At 50.9% G+C, this 21,183-nt stretch overlaps 1 protein-coding gene across 7 annotated transcripts in view; it reads right to left on the reverse strand.

The window, feature by feature from the left end:
* Positions 1-21,183, reverse strand: part of LOC144315368 (zinc finger and BTB domain-containing protein 7C) — a 337,017-nt gene that overhangs the window by 221,125 nt on the left and 94,709 nt on the right. The window contains exon 3 of one of the 7 annotated variants that reach the window (XM_077899762.1): positions 3,237-3,356. The exons of the other annotated variants lie outside the window; for them this stretch is intronic. The gene's annotated coding sequence lies outside the window, so the exon portion shown is untranslated. The remainder of the gene's footprint in view (positions 1-3,236; positions 3,357-21,183) is intronic. 7 annotated transcript variants of the gene reach the window in all.

Genomic DNA, 21,183 nt, shown 5'->3' on the forward strand with positions numbered 1-21,183 from the left:
GCCAGGCACTGAGGACACTAATTAACATGGTTTTAGGGCCTGCTCTCAAGAATCTTAGTCTTGTCAGAAGACTTGAAGGTGAATATAAAACATTCATAGCTGATGCAATTGGAAGAGCAACCAATCTGAAGTCAAAATACATAAATTCAATCTCAGCTCCACAATTTACTTTTTTTTTTTCTCCCAGCACCTTGCTGGGTGAGGTCCTCTGTCTATTCACCAACTCTTTCATCTGTAAAATGAGTATAATAAGGGTTGTCTTGGCTACCTCACCTTGATGTATTCAGCTGCAAAGGAGACACCATTGAGCATGCTCTGAAGATGTAGGCTATAAATATCACCATCAGGTTACCCTTTATGTCATGAACAAAAAGGGCACATGCATGCTAGTAGTAGTAGCCTCCTTCCTCAAGGTTACCCCATCCTGCCCTGAGTTTTGCTCTTGGTGCCAGCATCCACGATAGAATGACCACTGGTTAAGGCAGAGGCAAGTGCTTTTTAATCATTGAATTCGAGTTACTTTACATGGTGGTAGAGAATGTCTATGTGATGCTGGTTCTTTGGCATTTGCTGAGGCTTCCTTAGTGGTCTTGTCCATGCTCAGTTACTAGAAATGTGTGCCTGAAAAGAAGGAGTAGTTTCCATGTGTAGGGTGCAGGGTTATATAGAGATCCACTGGCTGATGCTTGTTACTTGTCTTGTTTGAACTTCTTATAGCCTCACAAGTTTGTACCTCCTTGATCTGCCTGTTTCTCTAAGATGTGCTAAAAAATCTCCTACAGTAATTATGGATTTGTTCTTTTCTCCTTTCAATTTTTGCTTGGCTTATTTTGAAGCTATGTTGTTAGGCACACAAAGATGCAGGATTATTATATGTCCTAGTGGACTGTCCCTTTTATCAATAAGCAGTGATCCACCAGGGTAGCCAGACATATGACAATGGAATAAAGACAGTAGAAAGTATTCAAAGTGTTGAAATGATTCACACTCCAGAATTGTGTACCCAGAAAAATGATCCTTTAAGGAGAGTGAAATGAAGACTTTTTTTTTCAAAAAAACTTAGTGAGAGAGAAATCACACCAACAAATATGTAATGAAGGTATTTCTAGAAGATAAACAGGTAACCATGTACCTGTTTATCCATGTAGCTGACAAAATGTTTATTTCACCAGGAAAATATGATAATTCTAAATTTGTATGTATGTAATAAGATATTCTCGAAATATGTTAAGAAAAATGTGATAAAAGAGCAAGGAGAAGTGAGCCAGACATTGCAGTAGATTTGGAAATTGAAAAACTCTTCTCACAGTAATTGACAGATTAAACAGATTACAACACACAAGAATATGGGAGTTTTGGACTCCTAACTGTGAATGATTGAATTTGATTTACTGCAAAGCTTTGAACCCCAAATTAGAGAACATATATAAGAACTTATATTCTTGACCAGAATATAACCTGACCAGATATAAATCAATGTCAAATAATTCCAAAGAATAACATAGTCCATGTTCCTTGACCTTAATGTCATTCGATTAGAAATCAGTACTGAAAGATAACTAAAAGAACAAACAGAAGCAAAAATTATATCTGTAAATTTAAAAATACTAATTGAAGACCAAAACCACAACAGAAATTTTAAATACTTAAACTGAATGATAATGAAAAGACCATCTATCACACTTGTAGGATGCAGATAAAGCAGTATGTAGAGGGAAATTTATAGCCTTGAATTCTTATATCATAAAAAAGAAGGTTAATTAATAATGAACTAAGTTAGAAGAAAAAAATCAACAGAATAAAACCAAAGAATATAAAGAGGGACAAAGAAAAAGAAGAATTAACAGGATGGAAAATAGAGATACAATATAAAAGTTAACAAAGCAAATAGATGTCTCTTTAAAAGATGTCGCTTTTAAAATAGATGACTAGCCTCTGGGGAAATTGATTAAAGAGAGAAGGAGGAGGAGAAGAAGAAAATCAAATTATATTAGGAAAGAGGGAAGCTAACCTCAGTTACTACAATGACTTTTAAAGATTATAAGAAAATAATATGAAGAACTTTAGGCCAATCTATTCAAAAACTTCAGTAAAATGGACAAATGCCTGGAAGAATAGAATTTATAAAAACAAGTTCTAAGACAAAAAGAAAATCTGATGAGTCTTACAATCAGTAAACACACTGAATAAGTAATTTAAAAGCTTCCCACAAAGAAAACCAGAGGCCCAGATGGTTTTATGGACAAGTTCTATCAGATATACCAGGAGTAAACCATTTCATCTTTTACATAAGCTACTTAAGCATAAGAAAAGAAAGCCTATTTCACAACCCTTTTTGTAAAGCTAATAAAGGCCTCAGACCAGGAGAGTCTGAAGAAGAAAAATTATAGGTCAATCTCCCTCATGAATAAAGATCCAGAAAAGCTGAAAAATAATAGATAAACCAAATACGGACATATATCTTTAAAATATACTATACGTCACCATCAAGTTGAATCTTTCCAAGCAATTGGGAAGAATAACTTAGCATCAGAAAGTCTTTAGTGCAATTCACTAGAGTAATGGATTAAAGGAGATTAATCATAGAATAATCTCAGAAGAGGGAGACAAAAGCGTGTGATACAATGTAGCTAAGAACTGAATGGAGCTTCCCTAACTTGATAAAGGTTATCGAACATACTACAACCATCATATTTAATGGCGACATACTGGAAGCATTCCCTTTAATCAGAAACAACACGAGGCTGCTGTCGTCTCGGCTCGTATTCAACTACGCCTAGGTAGTACATGAAAGTAAGAAAAAGAAATCAAGTGTGTACAAGTCGGAAAGGAAGAGATGAAACTATCATCTGAGTATAATGTAGTCTTTTATAGAGATCTAAAAGAATTTATGTCAGTACATTAGAATTATTAAGAATAGGAAGGTTGCTAGATATAAGATTAATATACATATCAACTGGGATCCCTGGGTGGCGCAGTGGTTTAGCACCTGCCTTTGGCCCAGGGCGTGATCCTGGAGACCTGGGATCGAATCCCACGTCAGGCTCCCAGTGCATGGAGCCTGCTTCTCCCTCTGCCTATGTCTCTGCCTCTCTCTCTCTCTCTGTGTGTGACTATCATAAATAAATAAAAATTAAAAAAAAAACTTTAATATACACATCAACTGTATTACTACACACCTGAAAAAAAACTATTTTTAAAAATAGATATCATTTGTTATTAGAAAGAATTCATACCTATTGAAATAAAAAGTTGGAAACTGTTCGTTGAACTTCATTGACCACCACTTCCCATCCATGACATAGTAACAGGCATTGATGAGGGTTACTGGGAATGTAACGAAGTTTTCAAAAGCACTGGAAAGCAAGCAGGCAATGTAAACATTAATAACTAGAGACATGTGTCTCCTAAGACCCAGCATATTTCCTTCAAGATACATTCTTCATTTTAAGTCTCTCACAATTTGTGCGCCAGGAGATGCTTGTCATAACAGCAAAAGAATCAGATACAACATAAACGTCCACCAACAAAAGATTGGCTGAATGATCTGTGGACTGTTATGCAGCAATGGAAAAGAAGGAGGCAGATCTGTATGTACAGTCACAGAAATGTATTTAGTAACTACAGAGAAAACCAATCCCCTACAGAAAATGGAATACAATTTTTGTTTAACTCCACAGAACATAATTATGTATTTACATATGAATTCATTCAACTACTATGTGCCAGGCATGCTTTCAAGTGCTGAGGCTACCACAGCAAGCGAACAAATAAATAAACAAAAAATAAACCCTACCCAGAGGGAGCTTACATTCGAGGGCACATATACCAATATGGATCTTTGGGCTTTATTAAGTGGACCTATGTGCATGTTTGGGCATAGAAATCCTAATAGTAGCTACTACCAAAGATAGATACAATGCAGACATTCATGAAATGCTATAAAGCAGTTAACATGAACGAACTTGATGTTTATGCAGCAATACGGATAGGTATTTTATGTGCCTTGGTCCCCTGATCTCTTTAAGGCTCAGTTTCCACATGGGTTAAAAAACAAGGTTATACTAGTTATGCTAGTACCTCGTTATGGGGTTGTTGCATGCTTTCAAAGAGATGATTCATTTAGAGAATTTGCCATGTGGTGGGTGCTTAATAAATGATAGCTATTAATGTTTTTATAAAGGGAGGAAAGAGAACTAAACCATCCACAGGACCATGGGTGGCTCCATGCAGTCCTCATGCCTTTGGGTTCTGGCTAGGGCTGTGTGCTCCAAGGTCCAAGGGCTGCAGCACCAGAGCCCTTGGGAAATCTGTCCAACCTTGCTACACTAGGGGTGCTCCCTTTGGGCTGCCCAAGCCCCTGAGGGTAACCAGCCTCTGTAGTGTGGGAGAAGGTAGGCAATGGCTTCTGCAGGTGGAAGGGGTTTGCAACCTTCATGCCAGGTTGTGGCATGCCAATGCAGGATGTGTCCTGTCCTCGGATTCACTTGCTGGAGGGCAGATCCTAATTATCTTGGGTTGCTGATCAGAATTGCTCTTTTAGAGTATTTTTGAGGGTCATCAGGAACATGGAGGGGAACACTGGGGACAGCCTGTTCTTCCTTCCCAAGGCAGGCCATCGGGCCTATTGTTGGAAGAAGGAAAAGGACATGCCCTGAGCTGGACCATTAGTCATCTCTGTGCTCAGGCCAGAGTCTCCTAGGCCTTCATGTTCTTCCCCATTGAAGGAAAATAAGGTCCCACCACCTTACCTCAGGGGGTGCTTGGATGATCATACACTCCCCTCTCCCTGGCTCCACTGGGTCTGAAACCCCTCCCCTGACACCTGCCTTGCTCTCTTCCTCCTCCAAACCCTGGACAGACAGTGGCTGAAGGTCAAAATTCCCAGACCAAGATGACATATCAAGCGCTTGTCACTTCTTAGAAATGGTGAAAACAACATTCTCCAGACTCTTTAAAATGAAAGACTCCTCAAGTAGTACTTATTCATTTGGAAATTCAAAAACATGGGCTGCCTGTTATCATTTCCCCAGCCTGAACTCTAGGTAGTCACTCCAGAAGTTTCTGCTCTCAGGACAAAATATAAAGGAGCCCTGGGTTTGGTGCACTCAATGTCAACAGTACAGTATATACTTCTGCTAAGTTTAGAGGCTTTGGCTGAAGAGCATCTGGTTTGGAATCAGGGCACTATAGCAGCCTTAGACCACAAATTAGTGAAACCTTTCTAGAAAAGGGCACCTCCCACCCCAGCTTCTGTCATCTTGGCTCCTAGGTGGTCCCACAGACTGAGTGAGGACAGCATGGGGGGAGGGGGGCCAGGGACCGAAGCCTCCAGGGATTCTAGAAAAGGAAAGACAGTTGGATCTTCCTCTCTCCAGTTGGCCTGAATTCAATGAACCAGAAAAGCTATTCCCATAAAAAGGCTTCTTCTCCCAGGGGATTAAAAATCAAGGGAAACTCGGAAGTTGGTTGGCAACCAGCCCCAAAGAGAAAGCCAGAGGAGAAAGCTGGAGGAAACCCAGGCTCCTGAAAGCCATGGCCTCCTCACTCACTGGGATGGACGGCATCTGGACCTGGCTGTAAAATCATCTCAACGTTTATATGGCATTGCAAATCTGGAAAGTGCTTTAAAGTCATTCATAGTCACAGTCACTAATCAAAAGACTGCACCATTCCATAACCACAGTGATTCTGATCTCTGCAGTCAGAGTCATCTGCAGTGCTCTTGACCAAGGAGCAGTGTCACTGTGAGGGCAAGGAAGCAGCTGCAGGGAAAACAGCACTTAGGAGGCACTGCTCAAGTCCGGGGCAGATCTAACTCACACCCTGCAGGACACAGACACCAGCTATTGAGAACTTTAATGGGGACTCGGCCTCTTAGAGATGATCACATTGGTAAGCACTCACGAAGTCTCCAGTCACTGCACCTACGTGCCCACAAGTGTTCACAATCCCTCCGGGAAACAGGTCTATTTCCCCTTCCGTGGCAGGGAAACTGAGGCACGGAGAGGTTAAGTCACTTGCCCAAGGGCATACCGCTAGTGAGGACAGACTGAGGCTTGGGATTAGGCCTGTCTGACCGACCGCAAAGCTTTTCACCCCTCAGGGGCTTCCTCCCCACCGTCAATCCAAGCTGCCCAGACCCAGTGATGTATCCAGGAGAGAAACAGCCTGTACTGAGGCTCCTGCCTCCCAGGGGGGCCCAGTTTCACACCCAAATCAGCTGCATAGGACTCTGCTCTATTCTTCCTATGTCCTTCCCCTGCACCTGACCTTGGAGAGGCCAAAAACAGCAGGCAGCAGGAAGGAAGGAGAGGAACAAGCCAATAAGAGAAGATGCCAGCCCCACCCCATCTCTTGGGCAGATCCCAAACCTGGGCAGGGGCCCTGGAGTGTGGCAGGTGGGAGGAAAAGCCTGGAACTGGAAACTGGATGGGATGTTGAGGCTTGGGTTTTAAACTGGGTGGGATTTTTCAGTGCCTAAAAATGAACCCGTTCATTAATACCTGGGTGTGGCCAGAAGAGCTGGATCCCCCCAAGACTTGCCACAGGGACTAAAGAGAAGAGCTCAAGATTTGGTGTGAAAAACAGTAAAGTGGGGCTCTTGGAGGAGCTCAGTGGTTAAGCGTCTGCCTTTGCTCAGGGCATGACCCCGGGGTCCTGGGATCGAGTTCCCCATCAGGCTCCCTACAAGGAGCCTGCTTCTCCCTCTGCCTGTGTCTCTGTCTCTGTGTGTGTGTCTCTCATGAATAAATAAAATCTTAAAAAAAAGTAAAAAGAAAAACAGTAAAGTGCAAAAAAGAAAGCCCTTTCATGATTTCAACCATTGACTTGGCTCATGGCACAAAGCCAGAAATCTGCAACTGCTGTGATCACTAATAATCTCATCCCTCACTCAGGGGCAGGCTCCTTGCGGACACACCACCCAGCAGTGGCACCCAGCCTCCTTCGACGGCCAACGCACTGAGGCCAGGAGGTGTGTCTCCCCTGACATTAGCCCGGGGTCTGCAGACCCTCAGTGAGAATGTGATGAACGGAGAACACACACACACACACACACACACACACACACACACACACGACTGTCAATCACCGTCTGGTATTTGTGACCTCTCATGTCACCCCCCATCTCGTCCCCTTCTCTTTTGGACACTTATTTCAAACCTGGTGGAGATGCTAACAAACTTAAGAATGACCACCCTGCCCCCCACCTGATAACGAGGAGGGGAATCAGGAGCACGAAGAGTCTGAAGAGTGAAAAAAACAAGTATGAGTCATCCAAAGGGTGGAACTAGAAGAAAAATTGTAGCACCGGAACCTCTCCCCTCTTCCCTAGAATGTGAAGCCACAAAAGTCTAGCAGTGTCAGTCATTTGGTCCAGAACATCACTACGATTTAGCAGCATTTTTAAAACTCCATTGAGAACAGTGAAATGATAGAGAGCCTGGCCCAAAGTGGCGGTGCTATCTTGGGGGGAGCGGTGGCCATCTCGGGGGTCATGTAGGAGGGACGAAGGGTCTGCCTCCCTGGGAGAGGTGGCTCTGGGGTTTCAGAAGCCATTGCCCCTCACCCCACCCTGGGACCCAGGGGGATAGCAGGTTGCAGAGGCCAAAGATGGGGCTCGGCCATCCGCAGGTACGTCCGTGCTCCAGCCCAGAATTCTGAATTAATCACCTGCAGGAGGCACAACGGGCAGACGGGAGGGAGTTGCAGAGGAGTCAAACCGGCAACCTAGGCAGCAGCTAAATTTAGCCTGGTCCCCAAAGCAGGACTTAATTAAATTAATCCTGCACGCACACACACACACCTCCACCCCCAGGCCCCGTTCCCAGGTGGGTTTTTTTTTTTTTTTTTTTTCTGTTTCTAGCTTGGCTCACATTATGAAATGGGCCTCCACACGTTGATCTCCTTGACAGGTGCCCCAGGCCAGCTCCTCTGGTACTGGTACTGGGAGGGAGCACAAGTTCTCAGCTGTCCTTGCTGCTCCTGAAGCACTGGGTGCAGCCCCGAGCAAGGCCATTTGCGAGGCTGTGCCAGGCACACAACTCTCCCTCCACCTGCCGAAATAGACCGGGCACTCGGACCTGCTCTGTCCCTAAATGAGACAGGGCCCTCACCTCAGGGCAAGCATTCTGCTGACCTGCTGGGCTCCGGTTTCCATGTGGCCAAGGGTGGCCCATCCCTGTCATCGTCCATCCGCATGAAGAGGGCTCACCCCCTCCAGCACCTGCAAGGTGATCACTGCAGCCCCAGGGTCATGGCAGGGGAGGTGGGCACTGCTCCACGTGTCAGTGGAGTGAGCTACTGGTTTCCAAATCTCCACCCAGATGCCTTCCCTGCAGGCCTGTAGCTTCCCCAGCACTCAGCACCCTGCCCAGCACCACTGTCCTTTGCAGTTGCATAACCATAAGCACTGAATAGGAATTAGGAGGCCGGGCACCTGGTCTCCACGCACCATCGCCGCTGTAGGAAGGATGGACTGTGGACAGTTCTTTGTGTGGGTCTCCTGTTCCTCCTGGAGAAATGGGACCTGAGAAGGTAGGCCCAGGACTGAGCCTGGAAGTCGGCATCGCTCAGGATGGAGGTTCCCTAAACTACTCTCGGGCCTCCCTTCCTCCTGCACAGGGGAGAGGCCCAGGGCTCAAACTCCAACACACATCTGGATTGCCTGCATGCAGAGCCTCCCTTCACCCCTCACCCCTGGGCCAGAGGATTTGCACCCGAAGAAGCTCCCCAACCCCAGACCCCAGACTGTACTGAGGCTGCAGGCCCTGGGACCACACTTTGAAAGCAGCTGCTCCGGGTGGGGGCTGTCTCCAATGCCCGGGGCTCACACCTGACGACTTCTCAGACTTGCTGAGTGTTATCCTGTGGGGGCAGAGGACCAAACTCCTGGTCCCAGGTGACCTCCAGTCCTGCAGTGCTCCTGCCAGGATGCTTCCTCCCTGTGAGTGAGGAGGGTGGGATCCAGTGGTGGCAGGAGCTGGAAGCTTCTCCCTTCCCTGGCCACCCACAGAGTAGCTTACCTCCCAGGACTCAAGCCCAGGAAGATTCAGGCTATCGTGTTTTTAGCCTGAGGGAGTCAGCTGCTCTCGGTGGTCAAATGTAATTCAACGAAGCATCCTGGAACTCCATCTATGTGCTTGGCCTGGTTTGGGGCTGAAATGGCTCAAGGAGGCATAAAGCAGCCTCAAATCCACAAGGAGCTTAACCCTAGATGGCAGGCCAGAGGAAAAGCCCTGCACCCTCCGACGCCACTTCTCTCCCCGTACCAGGCCTGACAGCAGCAGGAGACAGTCACTGGCTGAGTGGGTGGTGGGTGGAGGTGGGTGGAGAAGGGGTCCACTTTCCAGAAATGAAAAAATCTAGGAAGGCAGGCTGCCCTTGGTAAATCAGTGACGTGGCTGCCCGGCATAAACCCCATCCCCTTGGCACCAGAGAGGCAGTGCCCAGAGAGGAAGTCCTGTGCAGACCAGTGTGTTCCCTCCAATCCCTCCAACTGCAGGCCCTGCTGGGACCTGCCCCTGTGAGAACCCTCACCTGGACCTTATCGACCCCCGTCCGTCGCCACCATTCAGGTCCCCACATCCCCAGTCAGCCTGCCAGCCCCTGCGGAGGCCTTCTGGACGGCTGGGAGGTGGCAGGAGGGCCCAGGGCTGCTCCCAGGACGACAGGAAGGGCTTCCCAGGCACCGTGTGCCAGCCTGGCAGGCAGCCTCCTCCCCGGGGCCGCCCTCCCATGCCCTCAGAGAGCTGCTCCCAGGAAGGGCTCCTCACCGGGAGAGCCCTGGAGGGTCTCTGCCAAACTCTCACCACCAGGTGCCCAGCCTGAATTCCAGCATTTTGCAAATCTCTTCCCCCAACCCTTCTTTTCTTTCTTTCTTTTTTTTTTTTTAAGACTTTATTTATTCATGAGAGACACAGAGGGAGAGAGAGAGGCAGAGACACAGGCAGAGGGAGAAGCAGGGGATGGTGCTCCCTGCATCCCGTGAGATCCTATCAGTGCACCAGAAATCCATAATGGTCCCTTTTGCACAGACAGTGGCTTACTGCACACGCAGCCCTACACCCTGTGTTCTTCCTTTACGTATTTGATTATAAATCATTCCAGATGCAGTAACAAATAGTGAGTCACATAACACATCCCAAACCCACCTCCAGCACCGTCACATCTTATGGCTATGCTGTGTTTGGGTTTGGATTTGGTTTTTATAGATAGAGCATTACACCTGCCGTGGAGGCCCTGTGGGCCTGTTGCTCCTCCGTTCCTCCCTCCTCAGGGTGAAGCTCTCTGGTGCACTGACTCTTACTTCCCCGCCCCACACCCCCTCCTACCTGAGGACATCCCTCCCGGTCTGGGATGCACTCGGCAGCTTTAGAGCTGCCACTGAAGTCCACCCAGAACACGGTGAGCTTTCATAGTTCCTTCCTCGTGACCCTAACAAATAAGGTGCAGTTGGAGCAGCAACTTGGCCACGCCACAGGGCTGGGCAATGGCAGGATGTTTGAAACCTCACTGGCTCTCAAACAGCACTGTCCCCTCCCGTCAGAAGTTGTGGCAAGTGGCATACATCACCGCTAAAATTCAATGCCTCCTAATGTCCCTGAAGGAGGGCAGAAACATTAACTTCATGAACTCTCCTCTGTGTACACACTCATTAGGAGGATAAAATGTGAGTTGGGTTGGGTCAGGCTTTTGCTGCCCCAGAGGTGGTCCTGCATGAAAACGCCCACCTGGATTTCGGTGTGGCCTGTGTCACGCATTCCATGCCTAGGGCAGCTGAGAAATGCAAACTCAGGCTCCTTTCAGATAGTCACTGAGCACTCTCCGACCAAGGGGAGGCTGCGAGTCCAGACTGCCTCGTTTGTCTTCTGTAAACTGGAGCTGGGGACAGCGTTTGTCCATCGCACTGAGGACATCGGCCTTTCTTGGTAGTGAGGATGGCTGTGGGTGCCCCCCCGGGAGGCTGTGGCTCAGAAGGCAGGCCAGCGCTCTACATCTAACCATTTAAGGACACCCCTGCCATGGGATCCCTGGGTGGTGCAGCGGTTTAGCGCCTGCCTTTGGTCCAGGACGCCATCCTGGAGACCCGGGATCGAGTCCCATGTCGGGCTCCCGGTGCATGGAGCCTGCTTCTCCCTCTGCCTGTGTCTCTGCCTCTCTCTCTCTGTGTGTGTGTGTGACTATCATAAATAAACAAAAATTAAAAAAAAAAAGGACCTCCTGCCTTGACACCCACTTCCAGCCTGGGAGGCCGACCTGCAGGGCCCCCCCTCCCTAGGGAGTGCTGGGAGACCCTGCCCCACATTTTACTGTCTCCAAGGCCAGCCTCAGCCAGTGTTGCATCCATTCCACTCAGAGCAAGGGGTGCTCCAGACATGATTCTCGTCCTACAGTCATCATACTCAAAGGAGGCCACCAAGACCCAGAGACAGGGAGCCCCAGGGGCCCGAGGTGCTCTGCAGATCGGCCCCACGGGAGCCCTCCAAGGGGCCAGGGTCCCTTCGGAGGGCCAGGCCACACACAGGAAATGTGGGCCAGGGTGGCAGAAAGGAGCTCTCATCCCGCGGCCCCATCTGGGCCCCTTCCCCAGGTGTGCACTCTGCTCTCTGGGTCCCTCCCCAGCTCTGTAGATTGTTTTTCTTGAATGCTTGGGCTCTTCTCCTGCCTGCAAGAAGGCAAGAACAAGCACCGTGGTTCTGTGTGTGTGTGCACTTTTGCACTGCAACTATGGCCAGAGAGTTCAGAATCAGGGGCCGGCTGGCTGCTTGCCTTCCAAGGGGCGGAGAGGCCTTCCAGGCTCCCCCACGCAGCCTTATCACCCATGCTCCTCTAAAGACTATGTAAGCAGTCCAGGCCTGTGGCTGCACCAGAGGTGTACCTCCCACCCACCTAGAGGTCCTGACCCAGAGCTGGTGGGAAGGCGGGGCCAGAAGTGGTGACCTAGGAGGGCCTTGCCGGGGCAAGGGCAATGGGAGTGGAGGGGGAAGCTGGTGGGAAGCTGGGGGGAGCTGGTGGGAAGGCAGGGCCAGAAGTGGTGACCTAGGAGGGCCTTGCCGGGGCAACGGGCAATGGGAGTGGAGGGGGAAGGCTAAAGGAGGGGGAAAGGCTCTCCTGGGTCTGGGCGGCAGGACTTCTCTGAACATGTAAGGCTCCGCACTCAGGAGGGCACAGAAATGGGCCCGCACTATCATGGGCCGAGGGTCAGTGTTTCCCTGCCACCTACTACACTCTCGCAGCCCCCGGCCCCCCATTTCCTGCCCACACCTGGTGCTGTGCTTTCCATCCGCAGACTCTCCTGATGTTAAGAAAGCATCTCAGCCTTCACTGCTTGACGTGACCCTCACAAAGCGCCTGTGAGGCAGATTGAGAAAGTATATTCTCGGCCTCTTGTTACATAAACACAAAAGTGACAAAGAAGACAAAGAGTCCAACTGGCTTTGGGAGTTGGGTCTCCCCACTAACCAGACATGGCTCTCCCTCCACCTCCACCCAAATCATCCTGGGAGCCGTCACTGGAAGGCTATGGTGCCAACCAAGGGGAGGGACCGGAGGAAAGACGGGAGAGGTGAGGGATGAGGGTGGTAGACGATGTGGATGGGACAACATGGTCCCCTCGGCCAGTGGGAGAGCAGATGGCGGAGGCCAGAGGAGGACGAGGACCCGTCAGGCTGAACACAGCATATGCCAAGGCCCCGTGGGGAGAGAGAGCACGGCCCCCTTGGAGAGTGAAAACGGTCAGGGTGTAGATGTCACCTCTATCTCCCCACACATGAACATTAACTGACGGATTAACCGTGGATACAAATTTTTTTATCCCACGTCTACACCGAAAATGGATCTGTAGAGGTAACTCATATTTCAGGCAAAAGGGCATCCTCAAAGACCTCTTACAGGTCTTACAAGGCAAAAGCCTTACACGGGAACACCAGGGACCTGGTGTGATCCCCATTCTGGTGGAGAAATGCCCCGAGAGCCTGCGTTTCTAACAGGTTCCCGCTAATGCTGGTGCTGCTGTGCCGAGAACCGCACCTCAGGCAGCTGAGCCCGCAGCACGCTGGTGCCCGAGCAGGGGTCCTAACCTTGCTGCACATGAGGGTCCCCTGGGGAGCTTCTAACACATACAGATGCCTCAACCCCACCCAGTCCCATTGGTCAAACCCCCTGGGGTGGGACTTAAGCATCGGTTTGTTTTAAAAGCTCCCTTAGGGACCCTCACGTGCAGCCAGAGCTGAGAACACCAGGCTGGACGTTTCAGGTGCGTCCATCATCTCTGCCTGGCAAATGGCTTGGGAAGGCCGTCTGCCCCCTGAAACAGAATTTCACCGGCAGGGGAGCCACCAGGCTCTGGAACAGGAAGGCAGATGTTTCTGTCCCACGTAGGAGCCATCTGGCGTCAGAGCTGGGCAGCTAATCCAAGCTCATTTTCCAGCCAAGGCTCCTGAGGTCCTGGGCCCACCCGGGGTGGTGAGCGGCAGGGCCGGGAGCATCCAGGGCCCTTTCCATACCCCCTGCAGAGGCTAAGCAGGCAAGCTCGCCCACAGAATGATGCGGGGCTGGACGGAGCAGGTGCATCAGGAGGAGCTGTGCGGGGGTGAGCCACATCCGGAAAGGAGATGGCGGAGAACGTAGGAGGGCAGGCTACCTCCAGTTCCCTCCAAACCCCGGTATTATGCAGTGGCTTTCCTGCTCGCACACTGGACAGGCCTGGTGGGCCGCTGAGAAGCAGCAGACAGGCAGACCTGGGCCAGGAGGAGCACAGCAAGGGAACGAGGGAGGCCCCGCCAGGGCCGGGATAGGTCAGGAGCCCACAGGGCAGCTTTGCTGCAAAGCCTGGGCCTACCTGGGCTGAGGACTACTTCAGAGAGGGCATGGGCAGGACATAGCCTGGACCAGGCTTTTAGGAAGTTTCCAGAAAATCAAAAAACATCTATACTTGACTGTCCACCGCACATGCTCTCATAGGACCCAGGTGTGTTCTTTACCTGTCACAAGTAAGGAACGCCACTGTCGGTCTGTGGGGCCCAAAGGGCCGACGAGAAAGGTAGAGGGACAGGAGATCGAGTCAGAAAAGGACTCAAAGGACAGGACAGCTGGCCCCTGGCCTCAGGAGGGCTGTCTGTACAGGGAGCGACCACAATGGAGGATCACGGTAAGTGGCGGTGGAGGCCGGGGCAGGCAATGGGTGCAAGGTATGGCTCGAGCTCACAAAGACCTCCCTAGGGTGATGGTTCCCTGAGGGTGGAATCTGCCTTGCAGCACAGTGAGCCCCATGCTGGAGCTGCCTAAGCAGAGACCCAGGGACCGGTGACCCGGCATACCGGGGACCACAGGCAAAGCGATGGAGCAGTGGGAGATGGGGTGAGGAGCCTCAGCTGTTTCCTTCCAGACCAACCAGCGGGAGCACCCTGAGGTCTGACCCCACGGGGATAAGCACTGGATTCGCCAGAAAACCAGCTCCATCCTGTCCAGAGAAGATAGGTTCCTCGAGTCATCCCTCAACCTGTGGGGGGAACCAATGCCCAGCGCCAGCTTTCTGAGGATTCTGTGTTGGTACATTTGTCACTCCTTCCACCGCTGATTGCTGGCTTTTGCAGAGCTCCCCTCCCTCCTCCATGAGTTGAGGATGCCCCTTTGGCTCTGCCTTGCGATCGTCCAGCTGGCTCATGGTCTCCATCCCAAATGCCCCATCACTGCGCACACGGGCAGGGTGGGGAGGAAGGAGACTGAGGGCTCAGGACAGAGCAAGGCCAGCAGGAATTTTGAACGGCAGAGCAGAGAGCCCTGTTCTCGGATGTTCCCCTGGCCATCTCCAGTAACACAATCCCAGGATCCAAACAGAGACTTCCCACTCGCCCTTCTTCTTTATATATATAGTCTTTCTTTTTCCTTCCTCATACCCTCAAGGCCTCATCTCTCACCCAAATGACCTATCAAGATAGTTCTTAATGAAAGCAGCTCCTTCCCTGGGAGGGCCCTAATGCCAACAGGTAAAATAGTAATTTTTCTCTTTGCCACATGTTCGATAACGGACAGCCGGCCAAGTCCAGCCAGATTGATGTCCACTCTGTGTCTGGTGAGCGAGCAGATTGGTTGCATGTTGGTGCTTGAGCCAGAAGTGGAACCTCTCAGGGGGGACCTCACAGCATCCCTCCACAGAGGCCTTTGCCAGAACAACCACACTCCAGAGCTGACTTCCAGGCCCACTGGCAGCTAAGACAAGTCCCAGGAAAGCTCTGGACCCAGCAAGTGTCTGTGAACCATTTACTGGAAGTCCTGTTCTTCTGACCTGACATGCTGCTGCATCCCCCGGCCTGTGGGTCAGCAGGGTCTGTCCCAGCTCTGTAGCCGCACTGCACACAATCCAAGCACGGTGGGTGGTTTGAAAGTGTCTAGTCCTGCGAGTTTTCACTGGGCTAAGAGCGGTACCAGAGCGGGGAGAGCAGATGCAGCGCCGTCATGCTGGAGGCTCAAGGTGTGTGGGACAGGCTGCCACAGCGTCCAGCTGCCCTCTCCCTCGCCCATCTATCACTGGGGTGCCCTGACGTGCAAGTGGCACCCACTTGCAACCACCGTGGAGAATGTATCTTTGAATTTCTTGACTTCTGTGTACTTGAATGCCCCATGATACAGCGTTTCCATCTTACCTCTTGACCTGTTCTCTCATTAGACTGGAGGAGGGCAGGAAGATAGGCCAGGCCTAACGGTCTGCTTCTAAGTGATCCAAAGAGCCAACACCGGGAGCGACTCCATTGTCACCAAAGACTCTCCGCCCCGCCTTTGACGAGATCTCAGAGGTTCCGACGCTTCTTTTATTTTATTTTAAAGATTTTATTTATTTATTTATTCATAGAGACAGAGAGAGAGAGAGAGAGAGAGAGGCAGAGGCACAGGCAGAGGGAGAAGCGGGCTCCATGCAGGGAGCCTGATGTGGGACTTGATCCCAAGTCTCCAGGATCACGCCCCGGGCTGCAGGCGGCGCTAAACCGCTGCACCACTGAGGCTGCCCCTGATGCTTCTTTTAATCCCAAGGACCTACAAGGCAGGGGCTGCAGGAAGTAAAGAGCAAAGAGACAAAACGCCATGACGTGGTATGACAGCAGGGGACCCAGGAACATTCCCTGCCTCCCCAAAATACCTTGCCAACCTATGAGCAGGTTCTCAACACTCCACAAGTCCATCCCTGTCGCATGAGGGGTCGACCCTGATCAAATACGAAGTGCCCCGGGAGGGCTGACGTTCTGAGTTTCTCTTGGCTGTGAGAACAGCAGTTGAGGTGAAAGATCTCCGCCGGGCTGGGAAGAAGGTTGGAAACCAGAGCCCAGGGTGCCTGGGAGGGGGGCGAGATGCAGCCACAGCTCCAGGCACAGACAAGGCCTCCATTCCAGGCTTGGCTCCACTTCCACTTTGCTCCATCAACTGGGGTCAACTCAGAATCCCTTTTGCAAAGTGACACCAAAAATAGACATGACTCGCCCCTTGCAACGTGGAGGGTGGCTTTCCTGGCCACCTTGTTAGGGAAACGCTCTGGGATAGAGTAACAGACTCTATGCTGGGGAGTGGGCTCAGCCTCAGCCTGCAATCCTTCCAAGAGTCTGGACGTGGGAATGATGACCACCCCTATTTTGCAGAAGAGGGTCTTGGGGCCACCCACCTAGGATCCCACAACCAGCGGGGGAGTAGCAGTGCCAGGCATGAACCTAGGCAGCCCGGATCCGGAGCCCACACCTTGATCCTCACAGTCTCGGTGTGCAGGGCCTGCAAGCCCAGGGCATAACTCAGGCAGCCTGCCCGTGATGATCTACAGCACACGAGGGCTTCAGTGTGTCCCCGGTCCCAAAACAGCAGTGGCCTTGCATCCTTATTCTTACGAGAACAGAGGAACTATCTAGATCTGTTTTAAGACCGCCCCGGGAAAGTGGTTCCCTGCCTCAGTGTCAGGCAGCACCTGTTGTTAAAACGATAGTCTTGCTAGATTTGATTTCTGGCACCAGGACTTCATTTTAATCCTGTTTAAGACAAAGCTAGTTTTCCTTCTCACGCTCTACAGGCCTGACACCGCGGGGAGGGGAGAGGCGCCCAGAGTCTTTGTTACCTTTAATTAGGTGTGCTCTCATTGATTGATTGATTGATTTTTCTTCCCCGAGTTGCAAGAGAAGACAGTGCCCCTGCTCCCCAGGTGTGCAGGGCCTGCCACTGGAATTATAACGAGCACTAAGAAGGCCCAGCACGCCATCCCAGGTCTGCCAGGCCTCCACCAGCTCCCCGTCAAACCTCAAATTGATTCTGAAATTGCTTTGAGGACGTAAAGTGGCGAACAATTTGAAACCCATGTAATTATCTGAGTGGCTGTTGCTGGGTGACCTGGCCACTGCTGCCCGAGACCACGTGGAGAGGCCAGAGCTCCAGGTCCCCAACGAAACAGTTAAAGCTGCTGAGGATCGGTGACTCAGGCAGGACTCACCTGCCCTGGAATGTTCCCAGCTCCAAGGCCTGCAGTGTGGCCGCTCCACAGGCGAATTAAAAGGCTGACCTGGAGGGATCCCTGGGTGGCTCAGTGGTTTAGTGCCTGCCTTTGGCCAGGGCGTGATTCTGGAGTCCCGGGACCGAGTACCCGCATTGAGTCCCGCATTCGGCTCCCTGCATGGAGCCTGCTTCTCCCTCTGTCTGTGTCTCTACCTCTCTCTCTCATGAATAAATTAAAAAAAAAAATTAAAAAAATAAAATAAAAGGCTAACCTTGGCAATTCTGCCCAGACCGTGGCTTGAAGGAGACTATGGAACTAACTGAGAATCTGTAGGGCACCTGCCACGTGTCCAGCACCATGAGAGCCACAGTGGGCGCATGAGGAGGCGGGACCCTCACGGGTGCTACGTGACCCTCCTGGAGACGATACTGACACGGAGAAGATGTCAAATGGAAACGCACCATTCTTGGTACAACAGGACGCGTAACGCCCAAATTGAGTGGGAACACTCCAAGCTGACAGCTGCAGGGAAGCCCGCGTGCCAGTCGAGGCTACATGCTTCCCCCCTAAGGGTGGGGTACAGACAGACACACTGAGCTCTGAGAGCCCAAGTCGCTGGCCCAGACTCCCCGCGGCCCCGCTGCTGGCATGCACATGAATGAGGAATCCACAGGAAACAGTAAGAAAGCCATTATGCTGTGTCGCCTCAGCTCACCTGCTTTTGAAAAAGAAACTCCCAGAAACACATTCTGGAAGGAAGAAATCCAGCTCCTGAACTCTGGGTATCACCATGGTTACAACCCCAAGGTTTTTATCCCTTAAAATTTCTGTGAACAAACACTAGTTCCAAACAGAAATTCAGACTTCAGTACTATCCTCATGCTGGCAGCATCTCAAGATCAAGAAATTTTATTCTATTTTAGCAAGACAATTTTTATTTTTATTTTTTTTAAAAAGATTTTATTCACAAGAAACACAAAGAGAGAGGGAGGCAGAGACACAGGCAGCGGGAGAAGCAGGCTCCCTGCGAGGAACTCGATGCGGGACTAGATCCCAGGACCCCGGGGTCACACCCTGAGCTGAGGGCAGATGCTCAACCATTGAGCCACCTGGGGGCCCCAGCAAGACAATTTTTAAAAAACAATGAGTGCCCTCCGTTGCACAGACACTTTCTTGAACGAGCATGCAGAGGGATGACCCCTGCCGGAGGACCCCCTCCTTATCCTGTCCTGGGTATTCCCAGACTCCCCAGATCTCCTCCCTGACCCCCCACACCAGCCCTTCCTGTACCCCTAGTTAGCACAGTGGCTGGGAAATAAATATTTGCTGAATTAATGAAGGATCCAGCCCCCCAGGTGCCTGGAAGTTCTCTGGCTGCAAAAACTCAGATGCGCTGGTCTTACCACATATCAAACCTCCTCCCCTTTCCCCGAATCAGTGGCTATCCTGCCCCGGCTGGACGACCATCCCCAGGCCCCAAAAGGAGCCTGCCCCGCTCCCCACCTCCCTAGAATAAGGCCACGTTGGATGCAGCACTGATTCCCTAGGTGGTGTTCGCTGCAGAGGAAAACAGAAGAGCAGGTTCCTTGCAGCCCAGCATTAAAAACCAACAAGAATTCGTCCCAGAGGAAAACTAGGTGGGGTCCTTTGGGAAGATATGCACACTGCATCGGAATTCCTTTGAGGCACACAGTATAAAGCCGTGAGCCAGCCTTCCACAGAGCAGGCCTGGCAAGAGAGGGTTTGCCAACTATCTGCCACTTCTGACCACCTTCCCTCCACCCTCCTGAGGAATCTCATGCCTGGCACAAGAAACAAACAAGGGGCTTTCCTGTTCCTATAATTGGTCCAAATCCCATTAATGACATGGTAAGCTTCCCACAATAGGCCTTCCCACAATAGGCCTGCCGCCTGCCTTCACACAAGCTCGACTTGGGGCAGGTTGGGGGCTCCCAGGCCTCAGTTTCCACCCTGTGGAAGGAGAGGTTGATGCATGCCAAGCATCCTTCAGGCTCTGCTTTCTACAACTCTGAGCCTGAAAAGCCAGTGTCCTCCTCACATGCCCAAAGGCACAAGACAACTAATTACTGCTCACACTGTCACCATAAAATGTCAAAACATTATCTACAAAGATGGTGGGGTTGGAGCCACACAGCTTTTTTTCCCCCGTGCTGAGAAGGACCTGCCCAGGCCAGGTTCTGGTGAGGGCCAGTAACCAAACTCAGGCCGGATCCCTTTCAAGCAGAATTGCTTATTGTTGTGGCATTTATTGCCACGTGAGCCTTCTAAGCGGTTCCCAAGGCCACCTGGAATCGTGCGACACCTTTACACTCTGTTACCCTCCTCTGTAAGCACGGGCATCCCTTATTTTAGGGACCCGTGTATACACGACATTTTTGATACTTTTTTGTTATGGAGCAGGAAGTCGTCCGATTGATCTTTTTAAAAAGGAATTATCTTCACCACCCTGTACCCACCTACCCCTCTTCTACGCTGGAGCTTTTGCAGACCGGTTTTGGAAAAAGCAGGAGGTACCCATGAGGTATCAACGATGTACCCACGTCACCAGGCAAGGCCAAACACACACACACACACACACACACACACACACACACACAGACAGTTACTATGTTCAAAAAGCACTGGTTCTGACCAGCTTCCCTCCTTCCCCACTCCCTGCCCCCAGGACCCGCACCCCCAAGAGAAGGCAGGGAGGCCTGGAGTCAGGCCGGCCTCTTAGACCTATACATCCCCAGCTATCATTCCCCGAAGGGGTTCTAGCGGCATTTAGGGCAGCATGAGTTTCTGTGGTGGTTACGCCCAGCCCTCAGCTATCAAATGCCAACATCTCCCCTCAGCGACACCACCAGCCATTCTGACAACTGATACCCTGTCCTTTCCCCATCCCCTTCCCCACCTCCCCACCTCCCCACCACATGTTTCCAAACACCTTCTGGGGCCAGTCCACTGCATGCCCAGCCTGCCCAGAGCCCTCCTGCCTCAGTTTCTTGCTGGGCATTCCAGTTGTCCTACCAGCCTGGGTGCTGCCCTGACCCAGGGCCATTAGGCTGGGCCCTCTCAGCCAGAGTTCCCAGACTGCTCTCGGTGACAAAGGATGGGACACTCTTCTTAACTACTGAACCATCCTAGACCAATCCTTTTGTGAAATAAAACAAAACTGAATTGATAGAAAAATAATCATGTGCTTGGCTGTTACAGCGATGTCAAACTTCAATGCAAGTTTCTGAATGCTTGTTCTTCATTTCTGTACTGTTTCCATCGCCGACTGGTGACAGTTAGTGGTCCTCAGTGGTAAGTGGCCCTCGAAGGTTGTGGTCTCTACATCGGCATCACTGGGGAACATGGTGGAAATGATAAGTCCTAGGTCCGTCCATCCCAGACCCTGGGAATCTGTACCTCCAGGCTGGGGCCCAATCTGTTTTAACCAAGCCAGTCTGAGAACCAAGACTTTCAGAGTCAAACTGGCCTGGGACCCCAGGAGTCGTACTAGGTCAGGGCTGCCTGAGGACTCCAGAACTTTCTAGGCCAAGTCTTCAGTCATGTTCCTTACCCCACCTGCCATGGCATCAGAAAAGCCCTCTGAGGCTTGGAGGCCCATGGAGATGAGGGAGGGGGAAACAGCGTGAAAATTAAGATCGCTGGAGCCCCTCACTGCCGAGAAAATACTCTTTAATTAGGGCCAGACTCCTGGAGAT

This window comes from Canis aureus, chromosome 6, assembly GCF_053574225.1.
Source record: "Canis aureus isolate CA01 chromosome 6, VMU_Caureus_v.1.0, whole genome shotgun sequence".
NCBI classification, from domain to species: domain Eukaryota; kingdom Metazoa; phylum Chordata; class Mammalia; order Carnivora; family Canidae; genus Canis; species Canis aureus.